The 23,124-nt window shown below is 42.5% G+C and overlaps 1 long non-coding RNA gene across 1 annotated transcript in view; it reads left to right on the top strand.

Moving 5' to 3' along the window:
• The window catches only part of LOC112391441 (uncharacterized), an 8,218-nt gene extending 2,312 nt beyond the window's left edge, over positions 1-5,906 (top strand). The window contains exons 2-3 of the long non-coding RNA XR_003001491.1: positions 2,978-3,088; positions 5,857-5,906. This is a non-coding gene — a long non-coding RNA (uncharacterized LOC112391441). The remainder of the gene's footprint in view (positions 1-2,977; positions 3,089-5,856) is intronic.
• Positions 5,907-23,124: the final 17,218 nt, after the last annotated feature.

The following is a 23,124-nucleotide window of genomic DNA, read 5'->3' as shown; positions in this document are numbered from 1 at the left end:
GGCCTCTCACTGTTGTGGCCTCTCCCGTTGCGGAGCACAGGCTCCAGACGCGCAGGCTCAGCGGCCATGGCTCACGGGCCCAGCCGCTCCGCGACATGTGGGATCTTCCCAGACCGGGGCACGAACCCGTATCCCCTGCATCGGCAGGCGGACTCTCAACCACCACACCACCAGGGAAGCCTGAGAAACATTTTTAAAGCAGATGGACAGAATACCTGAGTCAACTGCAGGCCATGTGACTTCCCCCTAGAGATGCAAAAAAGCAACAGCAATTCACTTAGAGGGACACTCCTAGTGGGCTTCCTTCAGAGGGATCTGTGTGCCTGACCTGACTATCCACCTCTTGGTGGGTTTTTATGTGATCTTTCCTTGTATCTTTTTCTGCTTTGCTACTTTTTCCATGCCTTTCAATCACTTCCTGACCTGACTTTCCTCACTGTCTCAGACTCCCAATCGTCTGTTTCTTTATTCCCCCCTCCCGTCTGACTTTCTTCCTGAGTTAACTATAATTAACTAGATCTACATCTACACATAAAATATGTTTATAAAGTTTGTTTTCCGTTCTTTTTTTTTCTCTTTTTAAATTGAGGTGTAACTGACACAGAACTTTATGTTAGTTTCAGGTGTACAACATAATTTGATATTTGCATGTATTGCACAATGATCACCACAGTAAGTCTAGTTAACGTCTGTTGTCAGACATAGTTAGAATGTTTTTCTTGTGAATTTTAAGATCTACTCTCTTAGCAACTTCCAAATGTGCAGTACGGTATTGGTAACCATCGTCACTCTTCTTTCTTTTTCTTAAACATCTTTATTAAATAGAGTATAACTGCTTTACAATGGTGTGTTAGTTTCTGCTGTATAACAAAGTGAATCAGCTATACATATACATATATCCCCATATCCCCTCCCTCTTGCGTCTCCCTCCCACCCTCCCTATCCCATCCCTCTAGGTGGTCACAAAGCACCGAGCTGATCTCCCTGTGCTATGCGGCTGCTTCCCACTAGCTAGCTATTTTACATTTGGTAGTGTATATATGTCCACGCCTCTCTCTTACTTCGTCCCAGCTTACCCTTCCCCCTTCCCGTGTCCGCAAGTCCATTCTGATGTCTGTGTCTTTATTCCTGTCCTGCACCTAGGTTCTTCAGAACCTTTTTTTTTTAGATTCCATATATATGTGTTAGCATACGGTATTTGTTTTTCTCTTTCTGACTTACTTCACTCTGTATGACAGACTCTAGGTCGATCCACCTCACTACAAAAAACTCAATTTTGTTTCTTTTTATGGCTGAGTAATATTCCATCGCAAATATGTGCCACATCTTCTTTATCCATTCATCTGTCAGTGGACACTTAGGTTGCTTCCATGTCCTGGCTATTGTAAATAGAGCTGCAATGAACATTGTGGTACATGACTCTTTATGAATTATGGTTTTCTTAGGGTATATGTCCAGTAGTGGAATTGCTGGGTGGTATGGTAGTTCTATTTTTAGTTCTTTAAGGAACCTCCATACTGTTCTCCATAGTGGCTGTATCAATTTACATTCCCACCAACAGTGCAACAGGGTTCCCTTTCCTCCACACCCTCTCCAGCATTTATTGTTTGTAGATTTTTTGGTGATGCCCATTCTGACTCGTGTGAGGTGATACCTCATTGTAGTTTTGATTTGCATTTCTCTAATGATTAGTGATGTTGAGCATCCTTTCATGTGTTTGTTGGCAATCTGTATATCTTCTTTGGAGAAATGTCTATTTAGGTCTTCTGCCCATTTTTGGATTGGGTTGTTTGTTTTTTTGATATTGAGCTGCATGAGCTGCTTGTCAATTTTGGAGATTAATCCTTTGTCAGTTGCTTCATTTGCAAATATTTTCTCCCATTCTGAGGGTTGTCTTTTTGTCTTGTTTATGGTTTCCTTTGCTGTGCAAAAGCTTTTAAGTTTCGTTAGGTCCCATTTGTTTATTTTTGTTTTTATTTCCATTTCTCTAGGAGAAGGGTCAAAAAGGATCTTGCTGTGATTTATGTCATGTCACTCTTATTTCTAAAGATATGAAAGTAGAATGTGTAGTGGGTAAACTGGCTGGGTGGCCTTGGTATCTACCCAGGACTTCAAAACACCCACACGTCTTTGCCCCCTCTTTCTCTCCCTCCATCTCAGAGAAGTCTCTTCTTGCTAAACTGCCCTCCACGTGGGTTATGATCTCATTCTTAACCGTTGGCTTTCTTAACTATCCCACTTCCTCTGTCCCAGTCTCTCCACTCAGTCTCTGGGCATACTCAGGTCTCCAGACACTGAAACCCTCTCCTCCTTTCTCCGACCTCACGCCCTCTACCACAACCAGCACAGTGTTGCACCCACCTTCTTGAAGAATCCTTTGCACCTTGTGCCCCCATTTCCCTCCTTCCTGGGCAATCTCTACACCCTTCTACTTACCCCCCAGCCCTTACCTAAGGAAATTACTAAGGCCCTGAGCCCCAAGCCCACCCAGCAGCCCCGATCCAGTGAACTATTTTCAGCCCTTAACCTCAGAAACTCTCATGTAACATTTCCCACGTTTATCACACGTTCCCCCCATCAGACTCCTCCCTTCCCTGGCTCTGCCCCCTACTTGCTGAAGGTGGGCCTTCCTAAGGAAGAACTTCCAGATTTCCTACCCTTCCCTCACCAGCTCCAAGACCTCACCTGCCCAAGGCTCTGGGCACTGTCTCAGGCTACTGGTGATTTTGAGGTCTGAAAAGAGACATTTTAATGCCAAAATGTAACCTTTTGTAAGGGGTGTGGAGCCTTTTGTAAGTTGCCTGCGTAAGCCTGCTTTTCAGTTTAGCAAACATTGCCACCTGCGTCTTGTTTTCCCTGAGACTTGGTTTGGCTGGCAGGATTCAGCTGGGGAACGCCTGTGCAGGCTCAGAGAAGGGTTCAACAGTGCGGGGGAAGGGAGGGTAACTAGTCATCCATTCACCTCCCTCCTACCAAGGGCAGCAGAGAAGTGGCCCCTGCCTGGGTGTCCCTGACACAACTGTTTCGAGACCCTCCCTGCCCCAGCAAGCTACCAAGAGAGCCGGAAAGCCACCAGAGCTGCAATCAGGTATTTGTAACGCTCTTCGTTTCCGGGATTCTGTTCAAAAACAAGCACTTAGAAGAACTTGGAGAAAATTATGACTCTAGCCATGTCTTCATAAGTGTCCTCTAAAGAAGAATTTGTAGACTTTGGGGCAAGCCATAACACCTCAACATTAAGTTTTCTTCCCACAGTAGTAATAATAGCTATTATTTTTATTATTGAAAGTTGGTGGGAAATGTAGAAAAGTCATAAAAGTTGAAAGCACAATGAAACTCTATATGCCCTTGATCTTTTCAACATGTATTAACATCTGTCAGGTTTGTTTCATCTCTCTGTGTGTATTTGTGTACATGTTTTTGTTCTTATTGAACCATTTGAAATAAGTTGCAGACATCATGACATTTCAATCCTAAATACTTCAGCATGCATCTCCTTAGAGTAAGGACATGATTCTACCCAACCAAAATAACATTATCACACCTGAGACTATCAACAATCGTTCTGTAATATCATCTAATAGCCAGACCATATTCACAATTGCCCAGTCATCTTAAAAATCTTTTATAGGTGTGTTTTCACCAAATCAGGATCCAGCTGGAATTCACACAGTGCATTTGGTTATTATTTTTCTTTAGTCTATTAGACTTTTTTTAAACTGAACTAAAATTAACATTCATTTTAATGCACCCATTTTAAATGTACAGTTTCAGTTTAATATACACGTGTGTATACACATATATATATGTACTCTTAAAACAACTGCCACAATCAAGATATAGAAAATGTTCCCTCATGCCACCTTTGCAACCAATCACCCCTTCAACTCCTGCCCCAGGCGACCACTGGTCTGATTTTTATCACTATGGATAGTTTTGGCTGGTCAAGAACTTCATAAATCCAAGAATACAGTTTATTTCTTTTGTGTCTGGTTTCTTTTGATCAGTATATATTTTTAAATGAATGGATTTATTCATTTTTGGCCGTGTTGGGTCTTCGCTGCTGTGCACAGGCCCTCTCCAGTTGCATCGATCGGGGGCCACTCTTCACTGTGGTGTGCGGGCCTCTCGCTGCAGTGGCCTCTCCTGTTGCAGAGCATGGACTCCAGGCGCGCGGGCCTCAGTAGTTGTGGCATGTGCACTCAGTAGTTGTGGCTTGCGGGCTCCAGAGCGCAGGCTCAGCAGCTGTGGCACACCTGCCCAGTTGCTCCACAGCATGTGGGATCCTCCTGGACCAGGGCCCCAACCTGTTTCCCCCACACTGGCAGGCAGACTCCCAACCACTGTGCCCCCAGGGAAGCCCTGACCAGCATTTCAGTGTCAGAAGGTTGTGCTTTTCTAAGAATTTGTCCATTTCTTCCAGGTTGTCCATTTTATTGGCATAGAGTTGCTTGTAGTAATCTCTCATGATCTTTTGTATTTCTGCAGTGTCAGTTGTTACTTCTGCTTTTTCATTTCTAACTCTATTGATGTGAGCCTTCTCCCTTTTTTTCATGATTAGTCTGGCTAATGAATTATCAATTTTGTTTATCTTCTCAAAGAACCAGCTTTTAGTTTTATTGATCTTTGCTATTGTTTCCTTCATTTCTTTTTCATTTATTTCTGATCTGATCTTTATGATTTCTTTCCTTCTCCTAACTGGGGTTTTTTTTTCTTCTTTCTCGAATTGTAAGGTAAGGTTGTTTATTTGAGATGTTTCTTGTTTCTTCAGGTAGGATTGTATTGCTATAAACTTCCCTCTTAGAACTGTTTTTGCTGCATCCCGTAGGCTTTGGGTCGTTGTGTTTTCATTGTCATTTGTTTCTAGGTATTTTTTTATTTCCTCTTTGATTTCTTCAGTGATCTCTTGGTTATTAAGTAGTGTATTGTTTAGCCTCCATGGATTTGTAGTTTTTACTTTTTCTCAGTCCCTTTCTTTTTCTCTTCTTCTTCTGAGACCCCTATAATTCGAATGTTGGTGCATTTAATGTGGTCACAGAGGTCTCTGAGACTGTCCTCAATTCTTTTCATTCTTTTTTCTTATTGTGTTCTGCAGTAGTCATTTGCAGTATTTTATCTTCCATGTTACTTATCCATTCTTCTGCCTCAGTTATTCTGCTATTGATTCCTTCTAGAGAATTTTTAATTTCATTTACTGTGTTGTTCATCATTGCTTGTTTGCTCTTTTGTTCTTCTAGGTCCTTGTTAAATGTTTCTTGTATTTTCTCCATTCTATTTCCAAGATTTTGGATCATCTTTACTATCATTACTCTGAATTCTTTTTCAGGTAGACTGCCTATTTTCTCTTCATTTGCTTGGTCTGGTGGGTTTTTACCATGCTCCTTCATCTGCTGTGTGTTTCTCTGTCTTCTCATTTTGCTTAACTTACTGTGTTCGGGTTCTCCTTTTCACAGGCTACAGGTTCGTAGTTTCTATTGTTTTTGATGTCTGCCCCCGGTGGCTAAGGTTGGTTCAGTGGGTTGTGTAGGCTTCCTGGTGGAGGGGACTAGTGCCTGTGTTCTGGTGGATGAGGCTGGATTTTTCTGGTGGGTAAGTCTGCGTCCAGTGGTGTGTTTTGGGGTGTCTGTGACCTTATGATGATTTTAGGCAGCCTCTCTGCTAAGGGCTGGGGTTGTCTTCCTGTCTTGCTAGTTGTTTGGCATAGGGTGTACAGCACTGTAGCTTGCTGGTCGTTGAGTGGAGCTGGGTCTTAGCGTTGAGATGGAGATGTCTGGGAGAGCTTTCGCCTTTTGATATTACATAGAGCTGGGAGGTCTCTGGTGGACCAATGTCCTGAACTCGGCTCTCTCTCCTCAGAGGCACAGACCTGACATCCGGCTGGAGCACCAAGACCCTGTCAGCCACACGGCTCAGAAGAAAAGGGAGAAAAAATGAAGAAAGAAAGAAAAAATAAAATAAAGTTATTAAAATAAAAAATAATTATTAAAAAAAGTTATAAAAAAAGAAAGAAAGAAGAGAGCAACCAAACCAAAAAACAAATCCACCAATGATAACAAGTGCTAAAAAGTATACTAAAAAGAAAAAACAAACAAAAAAGGAAAGAACATTAGGACAAATGGTAAAAGCAAAGGTATACAGACAAAATCACACACAGGGGCTTCCCTGGTGGCACATTGGTTAAGAATCCGCCTGCCAATGTAGGAGACACGGGTTCTAATCCTGGTCCGGGAAGATCCCACATGCCGCGGAGCAACTAAGCCCGTGTGCCACAACTACTGAGCCTGCGCTCTAGATCCCACAAGCCACAACTACTGAGCCCATGTGCCACAACTACTGAAGCCTGTGTGCCTAGAGCCCGTGCTCTACAACAAGAGAAGCCACTGCAACGAGAAGCCCATACACTGCAACGAAGAGTAGCCCCCGCTCACGGCAACTAGAGAAAAGCCCGTGCGCAGCAACGAAGACCCAACGCAGCCAAAAATAAATTAAAAAAAAGATCACACACAGAAGCATACACATACACAATCACAAAAAGGGAAAAAGGAAAAAAATATGTATCATTGCTCCCAAAGTCCACCACCTCAATTTGGGATGATTAGTTGTCTATTCAGGTATTCCACAGATGCAGGGTACATGAAGTTGATTGTGCAGATTTAATCCGCTGCTCCTGGGGCTGCTGGGAGAGATTTCCCTTTCTCTTCTTTGTTCGCACAGCTCCTGGGGTTCAGCTTTGGATTTGGCCCCGCCTCTGCGTGTACATCGCCTGAGGGTGTCTGTTCCCGCTCAGACAGGACGGGGTTAAAGGAGCAGCTGATTCGGGGGCTCTGGCTGACTCAGGCCAGGGGGAGGGAGGGGTACGGATGCGGGGTGAGCCTGCGGTGGCAGAGGCCGACGTGACGTTGCACCAGCCTGAGGCGCGCCGTGTGTTCTCCCGGAGAAGTTGTCCCTGGATCCCGGGAACCTGTCAGTAGCGGGCTGCACAGGCTCCCTGGAAGGGAGGTGTGGACAGTGATCTGTGCCCGCACACAGGCTTCTTGGTGGTTGCAACAGCAGCCTTAGCGTCTCATGCCCGTCTATGGGGTCTGCGCTGATAGCCGCGGCTCACGCCCGTCTCTGGAGCTCCTTTAGGCGGTGCTCTGAATCCCCTCTCCTCGTGCCCCCCGAGACAATGGTCTCTTACCTCTTAGGCAGGTCCAGACTTTTTCCTGGACTTCCTGCTGGCTAGCTGTGGCGCACTAGTCCCCTTCAGGCTGTGTTCACACCGTCAGTCCTCTCCCTGGGGTCCGACCTAAGCCCGAGCCTCAGCTCGCAGCCCCCGCCCGCCCCAGCGGGTGAGCAGACAAGGCCCTCGGGCTGGTGAGTGCCGGTCGGCACCGATCCTCTGTGCGGGAATCTCTCAGCTTCGCCCTCTGCACCCCTGTTGCTGCGCTCTCCTCCGCGGCTCCAAAGCTTTCCCTCTCCGCCCCCCGCAGTCTCCGCCCGCGAAGGGCCTTCCTAGTGTGTGGAGACCTTTCCTCCTTCACGGCTCCCTCCTACTGGTGCAGGTCCCGTCCCTATTCTTTTGTCTCTGTTTTTTCTTTTTTCTTTTGCCCTACTCAGGTACGTGGGGAGTTTCTTGCCTTTTGAGAGGTCTGAGGTCTTCTGCCAGCATTCAGCAGGTGTTCTGTAGGAGTTGTTCCACATGTAGATGTATTTCTGATGTATCTGTGGGGAGGAGGGTGATCTCCGCCTCTTACTCTTCTGCCATCTTGAAGGTCTCCCCCGATCAGCATATTTTTGAGATTCATTTGTCTTGTTGCATATATGAGTAGTTTGTTCCTTTTTATTGATGAGTAATATTCCATTGTATGAATATACCAGTTTGTTTATCCATTCACCCACTGATGAACTGGATTGTTTCCAGTTTTAAGCTATTGTGATTCAAGCTACTATGAACATTCATATACAACTCTTTTTGTGGACATATGTTTTCATTTCTGTTGGGTAAAAATCTAGATGTAAAATTGCTGCGTCATACAGTCAGTATATGTGTAACTTTGGAAAACAGTTTGGCAGTTTGTTATAAAGTGTTTATAACATTTTACATTCTTATGAGGAATATATGAGTAATTTCTCCATATCCTCACCAGTGCTTAATATTATCAATCTTTTTACTTTTTTCCATTTTACTGGGTGTGTAGTGACAGTAAAAATGGCGTTTACTGGGTGTATATGAGTGTGATTTTAATTTGCATGTCCCTCATAACTAGAGATGTGGTACATCTTTTCATGTGCTTATTGCTTTTATATATATATATATACTTTTTGTGATGTGTCTGTTCAGATATTTGCCCTTTTAAAAATTGGGTTATCTTTTTACTACTGACTTGCACTTATGAGTTCTTTGCCAGGTTTATGTATTACAAATATTTTCTTCTAGTCAGTGACTTGACTTTTCATTTTTTGATGGTCTTTTGAAGAGCAGAAGTTTTACATTTTGGTGAAATCCAGTTTATCAGTATTTTATTTTAAGATTGGTGCTTTTTTGTATCCTAACAAATCTTTGCCTATCCCAAGGTTGTTCTGTGTTTTATTCTAGAAGTTTTATAGTTTTAGCTTTTATATGTAGGCCTAGAATCCATTTAGAGTTAATTTTTATATGTAGTGTGAGATAGGGGTTAAGTTTTTTTTTTTTTTTTTGCGGTACGCGGGCCTCTCACCGCTGTGGCCTCTCCCGCTGCGGAGCACGGGCTGCGGACGCGCAGGCCCAGCGGCCATGGCTCACGGGCCCAGCCGCTCCGCAGCACGCGGGATCCTCCCGGACCGGGGCACAAACCCGCGTCCCCCGCATCGGCAGGCGGACTCCCAACCACTGCGCCACCAGGGAAGCCCGGGGTTAAGTTTTTTTAATACATATATTCAGTTGTTCTAGCACCATTTGTTGGAAAGACTGTTTTTTTCCCATTCTGTTACCTTGACACCTTTGCAAAAAAAAAAAATCAATTGACCGTGTATATACAGGTCTACTTCTAGATTCTATGCTAGTCCATTGTCTATCCTATGTCAGTATCACAGTGTCTTCATTACTATAGCTTTATAGTAGATCTTGAATTCAGTGTGTAAGTCTTTCAGATTTGTTCTTCTTTTCTGAAATTATTTTGAGTCTTCTGGTCCTTTACATTTTCATATAAATTTTATAACAAACTTCCCATTTTCTATTTTTAAAAATGCTTGTTGAGATTTTGGTTGGGATTGTATTGAATCTATTAATCTGTTGGGGAGAACTGACATTTTAACAATACTGATTCTTCCAATCCATGAACATGGTAAATCTGTCCATTCATTTGAAGATACTTTAATTTCATGGAGATTGTTTAATTTTGTTAAACAATCTATTGTAATTTTCAGTACACAGTTCATATATTTATATATAAGTTTATATGAAAACAATTTTTTGATATTATAAATAGTATTTCATTTTCCAGTTGTTTTTGCTGAATATGGGTATACTTTTGATTTCTGTATATTGACCTTGTGTTCTGCATCCTTGCTAGATTTGCTTTTTGGTTTTACTAGTTTCTTTGTGGAATCCTTAGGATTTTCTATGGTCACAATCATGTTTTACTTCTTCAATATTTACCCCCTTTTTTTTTTGCCTTTTTGCACTAGCTAGGACCACAGCAATATGTTGAATGGAAATGGTAAAAGAAAACTTCCTTCCTTGTCTCTGATCTTAGGGGGAAATAGTCTTTTACCAAAATATATGATGCTAGCTAAAGGTTAATAGGAGAAAGCATTTTACAAATTTCAAAACCCATTCATGATTAAAACACTCAGTAAAGTTGGAATCAAAAGTCAAAGGCATCTATGTGCTCTTCCTTTAAAGATTGTTGAGTATTGTTTCCACAGGCAATTACTTTATATGTGGATTGACTTGATTCTTTGAAGACTTATTTTTAAACTTTGTTGAGGCAGCTTAGCTAGAGTAGGTTTGCCCTAATCCTGAGGCGTGGCCTTTCTGTTAGTCTACTCCTAAAACCCTCCATGCTCAGTGAGACCTTTCCATTCTGGTTGGTCAAAACTCTAGTATCTCCCAACTCTGTGGGCCCCAGGAGTTGTTATGTTTACAGCTCCCTGGTAACCTTTCTTTCTGGATAGTTGCTTTTTAAACACAATTTGTGGTGTCTCCCCTACACATGCACAACCTAGTATTTAGCCAAAGACTCAAAGAGAACCCCAGGGCCTAGAATTCCTTCTCTGTGTAGTTTTTTCTTCTAAAATGTTCTACCCTGCAAATTCCAGCTGCCTCAGCCTCCCTCCCCACTGTTCAGTGTCTGTCTTGTCAGCTTAGTGAGAATGCTGTATACTCTTTGCATCCCCCTCCCTGGGTTGGGAATCCAGCAAATGCCTCTGGTAGAAAAACCTAGATGATCGTAGGGCTCACCTTGTTTGTTTCCTTTCACTCTGTGCTACCATTTACTGCATGTCTAAAAACAATTATTTCATATATCCAGTGTTCTAATTGTGTATGGCAGAACGGCTAGCCAGTCCTACTTATTCTGTCATCAGTGGAAGCAGAGCAGTCATTGGTCTCGTTTAATTTAGAACAGGGGTCTAAACTTGTTCTGAAGGGCAAGATAGAAACTATCTCAGATTGCTGGGCCACACTGTTTCTGTTGCAGTCACTCAACTGTGACACAAAAACAGCCATAGACAATCCATAAGCTAGTAAGTGTGACTATGTTCCAATAAAATTATATTTACAAAAATAGGCAACTGACCTGTTGGTCATAGTTTGGCAACCTTTGATCTAGAGCAGTGCTTCTGCCCCTTTTCCCCCCATGACATAGACTTTTTCAAGAGTCCAAGCCAGTCATCTTATTGAATTCCCCAAATTCTAGATTCATCTAGTTATTTTCTCAAGGTACTGTGTAATGCATTCCTTCATCCTCTATATTTTCTATAAACTGTTAATTAGGTCAAGGGGCTTCATGAGAGTCAGGTTAAGTATTGGGGGGCAAGAATGATTTCATAGGTAATGTTGGGAATATTAACTTTTGAAAAAGCATCATCTAAGTTGATGCAGCTGTACTTCAATCATTGATGAATTCCTTCACTCACCCATCCATCCTCCATCCACCCTCCATCCATCAAGGAGGTTCTACAATGCGCCAACCCTCTGCCACGTGTGATGCTGAGTGCTCTGAGGGATATGGTGATGCGGTCCATTCTTCCCTCAATGATTAGGTGACAGAAAAGTACAGTGCTAGAAAAGCCAGTGCCTCACTCTGTCTTTCTGGGTCAGAGCCAAAGGGCTCACTTTCCTGAAATAGTTGTAAAAGTACAGATTCACCAACCCCTAAGACCCAGTGAAATAGAATCTCTCAGCAAGGTCCAGAAATCTGCATGTTAATCAATTCCATTGTTAAAAGAGGTCAAAGGAAAGCAGGTTGTGATGAAAGTTAATTCCTAAGGGGAGAACCCATCCACCTGGGAGGAGGCTGCATTTTCCTCTGATTTACCAGAAAGGTAGACATACTGGAGAGCCCAGGGGTCTGGCAGTCCTTCAGTTACAAGAGGAAAAGCATCCAAGCCTTGGGGACTATGATGAGTTTAAAATATGCCACAAATTGTACGGGGTACCTCTCTTCAAAAGGTAAAAATTAATTCCTCTCCCCTTGAGAGTGAGCCAGACTTAATGGTGGAAATGATAATGTATGACTTCAAGACTAAATTCTGAAAAGCACTGCAGCTTCCCCCTTGTTTTCTCTCAAACCTCTTGCTCCAAGGGAAGCCAGCCATCATGTTGTGAAGACACTCCAGAAGCCCTATGGCTGTCCCCAAGGAGAGCAACTGAGCCAGCATCAACTTGCCAGCCCTGTGAGGGACCATCCTGGAAGCGGGCTGTCCAGCCCCCAAGTCAGGTCAGAGGACTGTGGCCCTGGCTAACATTTTGACCACATCCTCCTAAGAGACTATAAGCCAGAACAACCCAGCTGAGCTGCTCCTAAATTTCTGACTCACAGAAACATGTGAGATAATATATGTTTGCTCATTTGGGGATAGTTTCTTATGCAGCAATAGGTAATTAATAATATAGAGACTTCACACATAGTTTTAGAACTACTGCTGGGATGGTGCCGGTGAGCCCCATCTGCCACTCCATTTGAGGCAGCCAGCTTGAGAACATCACCACATGGGGCTCTGCATGCTTTCCTGTTGGACACATGTATCTTCTCAACTGGCTGCTGACCTCGCAGTGAAACTCCCAGGCAGAAACCTATACTCGGCCTCCAAAGAATCAGGAGTTGGAGCATCCACCCCCTGGGTGAACTGTCCATTGGAGATGATGCCATTATCCCTTCCTTACCCACAGAGTATTCTTTTGAGACTTCTGTTTGAATGGAATGCAGCTGGGCAGCCCCACTCCTGACTGGGGAACAGCTTTTCTCAATGTAGAGCCAACAGCACATGTGGGTGTCAGAACTGCCATCTTTGTTGCGTTAACACCGTGTTCTAACAAAACCAGCTGACTGGCCATGATTTTGAAAAATAATGAAACATTGCTTTGGTGCCAAAGTTCTCTAGTCAATTTGATAGGACCTATGAAGAAAGGTTACATTTTAAGGGATCACCAACATTTTTTGGTTTAGAGTGAGTTTTGGGGTGAGGGAACAAGGGACAGTATTGTGATGTTTCCTTGTTGGTTTGATTTTGTGTTTTATTGGGTTGGCCAGAGGTTTGTTTGCTTTTTTCCATAAGACGGCTCTAGTAGCACTTAGTTGTCTTTAACTTCATCCAAAACAATTTTTTTAGATTGTATGTGACAGCTGTCATATCAGCGTGCATTTAAAAAATGACTTATCAAATTTGGTGAATTTTTGTGTAGCCATTTTAATAGTGAAAATGGAAGGAAAAAGCAACATTTTTGGCATATTATGCATTATTATTTCAAGAAAGGTAAAAATGCAACTGAAATGCAAAAAAAGAGTTGTGTAGTGTATGGAAAAGGTGCTGTGAGTGATCGAACGTGTCAAAAGTGGTTTACGAAGTTTCATGCTGGAGAATTCTCGCTGGACGATGCTCCACGGTCAGGTAGACCAGTTGAAGTTAATAGCGATCACATCGAGACATTAAATGAGAATAAGCAACGTTATACCATGCGGGAGATGGCCAACATACTCAAAATATCCAAATCAAGCGTTGAAAATCATTTGCTCCATCTTGGTTATGTTAATCGCTTTGATGTTTGGGTTCCACATAAGTTAAGTGAAAAAAACCTTCTTGACCATATTTCTGCATACGATTCTCTACTTAAAAGTAATTAAAACGTTCCGTTTTTAAAGCAAATTGTGACAGGCGATGAAAAGTGGATGCTGTATAATAATGTGGAACGGAAGAGATCGTGGGGCAAACGAAATGAATCACCAAAAGCCACACCAAAAGCCGGTCTTCATCCAAAGAAAATGATGTGTATATGGTGGGATTGGAAGGGAGTCCTCTATTATGAGCTCCTTCCAGAAAACCAAACGATTAATTCCAACAAGTATTGCTCCCAATTAGACTAACTGAAAGCAGCACTCGACGAGAAGCGTCCGGAATTAGTCAACAGAAGATGCATAATCTTCCATCAGGATAATGCAAGATCGCATGTTTCTTTGATGACCAGGCAAAAACTGTTACAGCTTGGCTGGGAAGTTCTGATTCATCTGCCATATTCACCAGACATTGCACCTTCGCATTTGCATTTATTTAGGTCTTAACAAAATTCTCTTAATGGAAAACATTTCAATTCCCTGGAAGACTGTAAAAGGCACCTGGAACTGTCCTTTGCTCAAAAAGATAGAAAGTTTTGGGAAGATGGAATTATGAAGTTGCCTAAAAAATGGCAGAAGGTAATGGAACAAAAGGGTGAGTACATTGTTCAATAAAGTTCTTGGTGAAAATGAAAAATGTGTCTTTTATTTTTACTTAAAAACCTAAGGCACTTTTTGGCCAACCCAATATATCTCTCTAATAGGTACAAGTAAAAAGTTACTTTGCTTGCCTCAAGAAAGAATTGAGTTAAATTAAAAAAAACAACTCCAAACTAGACTACAACCCAATAAATAATGAGCAAAGAATATAAACAGATAGATCACAAAATAGTCAAAAAGCTCTTAACCTTTGAAAAGATTCTCAGTGTCACTCATAGGTAGAGAAATGTAAATTAAAACAGCCCCCAAATATGCTCTCTTGCCTAGCAGATTGGCAAAAATCCAAAAGTTGGATTTGGACAACACCCTCTATTGATGAAGCTGTTAGGAAATAGGCACTTTTACATATTGCTAATGAGACTGCAAAATGGCAGACACCTTATGGAGGAAAATTTGGCAATATCTAACAAAATTACATATGCATTCACCTTTCAAAGTGGCTCATTTCTAATGAAATTGAGCTATTTGTAATGAGATGGATAGACCTAGAGTCTGTCATACAGAGTGAAGTAAGTCAGAAAGAAAAAGACAAATACCGTATGCTAACACATATATATGGAATTTAAGGGAAAAAAATGTCATGAAGAACCTAGGGGTAAGATAGGAATAAAGACGCAGACCTACTGGAGAACGGACTTAAGGATATGGGGAGGGGGAAGGGTGAGTTTTGACAGGGCGAGAGAGAGTCATGGACATATACACACTAACAAACGTAGTAAGGTAGATAGCTGGGGGGAAGCAGCCGCAAGGCACAGGGATATTAGCTCGGTGCTTTGTGACAGCCTGGAAGGGTGGGATGGGGAGAGTGGGAGGGAGGGAGACGCAAGAGGGAAGACATATGGGAACATATGTATATGTATAGCTGATTCACTTTGTTATAAAGCAGAAACTAACACACCATTGTAAAGCAATTATACCCCAATAAAGATGTTTAAAAAAAAAAAAAAAAAAGTGGCTCATTTCTAGAAGTTTGCACTGAAGATGCACCTACTCAAATAAAAAACAACATAAGCACAAGGTTATTTATTGTGACATCATTTGTAATATTAAAAGATTAGGGGACTTCCCTGGTGGTGCAATGGGTAAGAATCTGCCTGCCAATGCAGGGGACACGGGTTCGAGCCCTGGTCTGGGAAGATCCAACATGCCGCAGAGCAACTAAGTCCGTGCGCCACAACTACTGAGCCTGAGCTCTAGAGCCCGTGAGCCACAACTACTGAGCCCAGGCACCACAACTACTGCCGCCCACACACGTAGAACCCGTGCTCTGCAACAAGAGAAGCCACCGCAATGAGAAGCCCACGCACCGCAATGAAGAGTAGCCCCCGCTCATCACAACTAGAGAAAGCCCACGCACAGCAACAAAGACCCAACGTAGAAAAAAAAAAAAAAAAAAAAAAAAGTTTAGGAACAACCTAAATGTCCATAATAGTTGAACAAACTATGGTATAGTCACATAACGGGGTACTATGTAGCTAATACCAAAAAAAATGAGAAAGATCTCTCCATATGGAATGATTGCCAGGAGGTATTTATTAGATGAAAAAAGCCAGATGCACAATGTAAAATGGATGGCTAGTGGGAAGCTGCCGCATAGCACAGGTAGATCAGCTCGATGCTTTGTGACCACCTAGAGGGGTGGGATAGGGATGCTGGGAGGGAGGCTCAAGAGGGAGAGGATATGGGGATACATGTATACATATAACTGATTCACTTTGTTGTACAGTAGAAACTAACACAACATTGTAAAGCCATTATACTCCAGTAAAGATAAAAAGTAAAAGAAAAAAAGCAAGGTGCTGAGCAGCATATATTAGTATATAAATAAATAAATAGATATATAAAATACTATATATTAGTATATATAATATATATTATATGCTATATATTAGTATATATTGTAATATATTAGCATACTATATACCATATATTAGCATATGTATTATATGTAAATATAGATTGTATATATGTACGTACATAGATATAGATATATATGTAGATATATATGTGTATATATGTATATATATACACGTGTATGTATATACACATATACATATATATACATATATATACACATATATATCAACAAAGAAACACTGGAAATATATACCTGAACCTAATCAAAATAATGATGACCTAGAAGGGGTGGATGGAACAGGGTAGATAAGAAAGGGGTAGAACCAAGACTTTTTTAGCACATCGTTTCAAATAGTATATGTTTTATGTGTTCAAAAATTAAATTAAAATTAATCTTAATACTGAATATTAACGGGAATAAATGACCCTAATTGTATATCAAATCAGTAACATAAAAGCAAAGAAAACTATCTAAATGACTTTCAACACAGTACTTTAAGTTTACATATGTGCTTAAGTGAGATATATTTTAAGGATCTAAAAACTTCAAAAAATCTTTTACTTTACTTAGTAGTTTTTGTTTTTGTTTTTTTTGTGGTACACCGGCCTCTCACTGTTGTGGCCTCTCCCGTTGCGGAGCACAGGCTCCGGACGCGCAGGCTCAGCGGCCATGGCTCACAGGCCCAGCCGCTCTGCGGCATGTGGGATCTTCCCGGACCGGGGCACGAACCCGTGTACCCTGCATCAGCAGCCGGACTCTCAACCACTGCGCCACCAGGGAAGCCCTACTTAGTAGTTTTAATGGTAGTAGTATTGAATTATAATTCAAACAGAGAAAGAATTCCAAAGCCAGCAACCTACTATGGAAAGAGGAGACCCTTATAGAAGCTGGACTGCAATTCTGGCTTTTTTCCAGAGCAGAAGGGCACCCCAGAGATGCGCTAGGACAGGAGCAGTGCAGCGACCTGCCCAAGGCCACACACGTCTAACCAGGTGTGAAGTTCCCGCCCTAGCACACAGCCATGAAGGACACAGACCCTTTGAAGGACATCAGGCTCTGTCAGATTCCACCTGTGGATTGCAAACAACTGTTAGTGTTCATGGAGTGGCAGCAGGAAAGCAGCTCAGCCTGGTCTGGCACCTGCAGAGCTGTGCTCTGGTTCCCACCCTGCAGACTCCTATGGGATAACTCCAGCTGGACAAAAAGGGCTGAGAGAGCAGGGCTTCAGGGCCTGAGGAAGGAAATCTTGGAGCAACTTAGCACCTAAAGGCCCGAAGGAAGGCAGGAGCACCAGAGAGTGTCTGGTGGGGCCTGGGAGACCTGACAGATGGGGAAGTGATTACTTCCTACATGCGGTCTGGGCCACCAGGAGGACCCTGAGCTTGAGGAAGAATCATAGCCCTTGTAGAGACCAGGACCTCCCCAAGCCTCTCCATCCTGTGGAAGAGACAGGCCTCTGCCTTTGTGAAAACTCCTAATAAATAAGCCATTTGGCCACCCAGCACCTGTAGGCAGGACTCCTCACTCATTCAGAGGCCTTTAAGGAAATGTCTTACGAGTGATTTGGCACAGGACAGCAGTGGTGGCTCATCCACGCCCACCAAACTGGCCTACCCAGCTTCCGCACCTTCAGGCCTGAGCGGCCTCCAGGAGAACATGCAGAGCAGTTAAATCACCGCCTAACTAACTGCCTTCCTCATCAGGTTGCTGTCTGCCACCCTGCCCCATCTGGGAGTGAGGGCATGAAGTCACCCTGCACTCCCAGCATTGGCTACACCCAACCAGAGGGCTGGGCACCCTGCTGAGTGAAGCAAGACACAGAGAGCCTCTCCAAGCAGTCCCATGCTTCGCTCAGCAAGAATCTCCGCCCCACCCCCACCCCCGCCAAAGCATTCCCTACTAGCGGCGAAAGCTGCATCGATATCATCCCCTTTGTTCCTGTTGGGGTACTCAGATTGGTGGCAGCATGCATGATACTCCAGGAATTCCAGGTATGCAATACCCCAGGAGGGCTCATGGCATGAAGCAGCCCAACCATGCATGGTTGCCCACTAACAGTGAGAGGACATTTCACCCCTCCAGCCCACTCACCACCCTCTCAGTGTGCTTCCCGACCTCTCTTTCCTTTGGAGAAGCTTCTACACCAGAGGCTCAGGGATCTGCGTTTCCTGTGTCCAGGGTGGCAGCTGGCAGAGCCCAGCCCACCACACTGACTGGTCCATCAGGGGCTGGAAGGCACTGAGAGGAAGGGGCCCTGTCTGAGGCAGTTTTCAAACTTCTGCCCACTTGGACAATCTCAAGCATTTTCCATTTCAACCCCGCTAGTGTTTTCCTCTACTCTGCCTTATCCTGATAAATGTCTTTGATGCTTCCAGTTGTAGACATGTAGCCGTTGACCTCTTCCAACACAAAACCATGCCTTCCTTAAAAAATGAGTCCAAATTTCCCCAGTCTGGAAATACAGGAGGGAAGGGCAGGTGACATGACCCTGCCTTTGTTTCCACACTCCCTTGGGGCTCTCTCATGAATCACGTGCAGAGTTGCCTAGAAGGCTAGCACTGGGCATTTGTGTGAAGCCCCCATCAGCACTGGGGTCTAACTGGGGACCCACATCCTACTCCTCAAAGACCTTTAGCACAGGCTGGGATGTGTAAACAGGACCCTCCAGAAGGCCTTGAAGTCACAAACAAGGAGCTCATAATCCCAGATAATCTAGCCCACAAGGTGCTGCCTCCAGTTTCCCTCTGTTGTCCTCACAGGAAGTGTTTCCCAGATTCCCAGACAATAAACTTTACCCCCCTGGAGATTAGTCCAGTCTGAAATGGGACTGAGGAATTTAACTTTTTCAACAATCATCTTGATTCTTATCATCATGGATCCTTGCAGTTCCAACCAAACTACCATCTCTCTTCTGCCCACCTAAGGCTGCCTTCTGAGGTCTACTTCCTATCTCTGGATGCATTCCTTTCCTGTGACCTTCCCTGGAATAATGACCCCCTTCAGGAGAAACCCACCACTCACATGGCCTCAGTCCTCTACATATTAACTAGAAGGCCAACAGTCACATCACACAAGGTTGTCACAGAGCCCACCTTAACTTTTGTTTTTTAATTTTTTAAAAATTGAAGTACAGTTGATTTATAATGTGTTAATGACTGCTGTATAGCAAAGTGATTCAGTTATACATATGTACACATTCTTTCTTTAATATTCTTTTCCATTATGGTTTATCATAGGATATTGAATATAGTTCTCTCTGCTATACAGTAGGACCTTGTTGTGTATCCATTCTATACATAAAAGCTTACATCTGCTAACACCAACCTCCCACTTCATCCCTCCCCCAACCCCCTCCCCCTTGACAACCACCAGTGTGTTCTCTACATCTGTGATTCTGTTTCTGTTGCATAGATAGGTTCATTTGTGTCATATTTTAGATTCCACATATAAGTGATATCATATGGTATTTGTCTTTCTCTTTCTGACTTACTTCACTTAGTATGATAATCTCTAGTTGCATCCATGTTGCTGCAAATGGCATTATTTCATTCTTCTTTATGGCTGAGTAGTATTCCATTGTATATATGTACCACATCGTCTTTATTCATTCATCTGTTGATGGACATTTAGGTTGTTTCCATGTCTTGGCTATGGTGAATAGTGCTGCTATGAACACAGGGGTGCATGTATCTTTTTGAATTATAGTTTTGTCTGGATATATGACCAGGAGTGGGATTGCTGGATCATATGGTAATTCTATTTTTAGTTTTCTGAGGAACCTCCATACTGTTTTCCACAGTGAGAGCACCAACTTACATTCCCACCAATAGTGCAGGAGGGTTCCCTTTTCTCCACACCCTCTCCAGCATTTGTTATTTGTAGACTTCTTGATGATGGCCATCCTGACTGGTGGGAAGAGGTACCTCATTGTAGTTTTGATTTGCATTTCTCTAATAATTAGTAATGTTGAGCATCTTTTCATGTGCCTACTGGCCATCTGTATTTCTTCTTTGGAGAAATGTCTATTTAGGTGTTCTGCCCATTTTTGGGTTGGGTTGTTTGTTTTTTTGTTGTTGAGTTGTATGAGCTGTTTGTATATTTTGGAAATTAAGCCCTTGTCGGTCTCATTGTTTGCAAATATTTTCTCCCATTCTTCAGGTTGTGTTTTCATTTTGTTTATGGTTTCCTTTGCTGTGCAAAAGCTTGTAAGTTTGATTAGGTCCCATTTGTTTATTTTTGTTTTTATTTCTATTTCCTTGGGAGACTGACCTAAGAAAACATTGCTATGATTTATGTCAGACTGTGTTTTGCCTATGTTCTCTTCTAGGAGTTTTATGGTGTCATATCTTATGTTTAAGTCTTTAAGCCATTTTGAGTTTATTTTTGTGTATGGCGTGAGGGAGTGTTCTAACTTCATTGATTTACAGGCAGCTGTCCAGCTTTCCCAACACCATTACTGAAGAGACTATCTTTTTCCCATTGTATAATCTTGCCTCCTTTGTAGAAGATTAATTGACCTTAGGTGTATGGGTTTATTTCTGGGCTCTCTATTCTGTTCCATTGATCCATATGTCTTTCTTTGTGCCAATACCATACTGTTTTGATTACTGTAGCTTTGTAGTATTGTCTGGAACCTGGGAGGGTTATGCATCCTGCTTTGTTCTTTTTCTTCAGGATTGCTTTGGCAATTCTGGGTCTTTTATGGTTCCATATGAATTTTAGGATTATATGTTCTAGTTCTGTGAAAAATGTCATGGGTAATTTGATAGGGATAGTGTTAAAGAGGCCAACTTTAAATGCCCTTCTCCTCACCCCACTCCAACTTTTCAGATGGAAATTGGATGAACACATACTTACCTTCCCCCTCAGCTTTCATCCTCTGAAAATTGTTCATTGGCCTGCCCATTCCTCCATAGCTCATAGAAATACCAAAGGGACCTTACCTTGTCCCTTCAGTTTCATTAGAATTTGTTGATTGGGTTAGTCCACTTAACTGATCTCCAGGGGAGGACAAAGATATCACAAGAAGTGGTTTTCATAGTGTAGAGGCAGCATGGTAGTACCTGGCGTGGGTAGTTCCACCTGAAGTTGCCGACCTCATCACTGTTTTCATACCTCCCAATGCCACAGGAGGAAAATCTGGAGTAAGATTTCTTATGCTCCTGATAACGTTTGGTGTTCAAAACAATACATGAAAAGATGCTCAACATTATCAGTCATTAGGGAAATTGAAATCAAAACCATAATGAGATACCACTTTGTACTCAGGTGACAATAATAATAACAGAAAATAAGTGGTGGTGAGGATGTGGAAGAATTGAACTTTTGTACAGGGCTGGTGGGGATATAAAAAGGTGGAGCCTCTGTGGAAAACAGTGTTCAGTTCCTCAAAAACTTAAAGTTCACGTATGATCCAGCAATTCCGTTCCTAGGTATGTACCCATAAGAGTTGAAAACAGGTACTCCAACAAATACTTGTACATGAATGTTAATAGCTACACTATTAACTATTTGGGACTGGAGCCCTGAAATGCAACACTCTCTGCAGGTACTTTGTGGGAATTTTGAACAAGACCTCTGGCCAAATGGAAGTATATGATGCTCAATTGTTCAACATGCAGCCGCTGTTTTCCGATGAATCAGTTCAGAGTGAATCGGCACTAGAGAGTCACACCAAATCTTTTAGAGAAAAGACGGATTCTTGCATTGAAGCCTTTGGTACCACCAAACAGGAGCGGGCTCTGAACTCCAGGAGAATGAACAAAGTTGGCAGTGAATCTTTGAATAGTGCAGCGGCTAAAGCTGCAGAGAGTATAATTGATACAAAGGGTGTGACTGGTAAGCAGCTGGAACTTGGGGTAAGAGGCTGCTGGTAGAAACAGCTTTCCCTTCTCTTGAGATCTTTCACCTGCCCCACAGATAGAAATGATGGGAGTTAGGGCTGGATTCCTTCCTGCTTCTCCCTGAGGGCCTTCTTAGGAACAGATTCTGGAAATCATAAGAAACATCTGACATGGCCTGCTCTCGGTGAGCTCACAGTCGAGTAGAGGAGACAGACATGGGAACAGTTATGTGCCCTCTGTGTCCTTGGTGCCAGGGCTACAGCCTGCAGGGCAGAGGAGGGAGACGGCCTCAAGTCTCTGTGAGTTACAGGGAGGTTTTAGTCAAAAAGTCTGATGTGATGATGAACTAGCCTCTAGAGACACTTCGAGGTCACTGGATCTTTTTCTTTTCCTAAATTCTTCAGCAGCTTGAGTATTAAATTGTATTATTTAAAAAAAAAATAGCTGCTTTAAAAAAAGCACGTGTCTCACTACAGCCAGAAGGCTGACACAACCCAAATGCCCATCGTGAATACACTGTGGTACATACATACGTGGAATATTATTCAGCTCCAGAAAGGAATGAAGTACTGATACACATTACAACGTAGATGAATCTCTAAAACAGCATGCTAAATGAAAGGCAGACACAAAAGTTCACATATTGTATGATATGACTTATATGAAATACCCAGAAAAGGTAAATCTACAGAGACAGAAGCAGATTGGTGGTTGCCAGGAGGTAGGGAGGAGGGAGGGAGTGGGGAGTGACTACGTACTAGGTATGGGGTTTTATTGGGGGTGATGAAAATATTTTGGAATTTGATCGAGGTGGTGGCTGTACAACGTTGTAAATTTAACGAATGCCACTGATCGTTCACCTTAAAATGGTTAATCTTATACGATTAATTTCACATCAAAAAAAATTTAACACATATAAAGAAAATAAGCAGCAGACCACCAGATGGGTTTTCAGAAGCTACCATCCTTTGCCAGAACCTTGATAGGCAAAGAATGCATCTTCGTATGACTAAATGATTCGTCCCAGCTCAGCTGCCCACGATTCAGTTCTGCAATAAACATCTCACGCTTGTGGACCCCTTTCATTGTTGTGGCTTCGTCTGTTCCCACTTGGCTGAATACTGTGGAGACTGATGGAGGTAAGGCAGACTTCCCCAACCAGAAGGTCCAACTTATACCTAAGCATTGCTAACAACTGCCATTTAAGTTTACTAGCATATAAAAGTAAAATGACCAGTTACAAACCCTAGCTTTGAGCCATTAAAAATGCTCTTGATTATATATGAGGACACGTGTTTAATTCTACCTAGAAGTTTCAGCTTAATCATTTTAAGCAAATAACAGAATAAAGTGGTGATAATCTACCCTTTGTTCTAATATTAAAATGTGAATAATTAACCTTCCAGGAAAAAAAAAAGCAGAATTTTAAGAGCAGTTCAGTCTAATAAATGTCCAGTTTAGAAATAGA

This window comes from Neophocaena asiaeorientalis, unplaced genomic scaffold (genome assembly GCF_003031525.2).
Source record: "Neophocaena asiaeorientalis asiaeorientalis breed wild unplaced genomic scaffold, Neophocaena_asiaeorientalis_V1.1 scaffold515, whole genome shotgun sequence".
Classification (NCBI taxonomy): Eukaryota; Metazoa; Chordata; class Mammalia; order Artiodactyla; family Phocoenidae; genus Neophocaena; species Neophocaena asiaeorientalis.
This window is presented reverse-complemented; position numbering and strand designations above follow the sequence as displayed.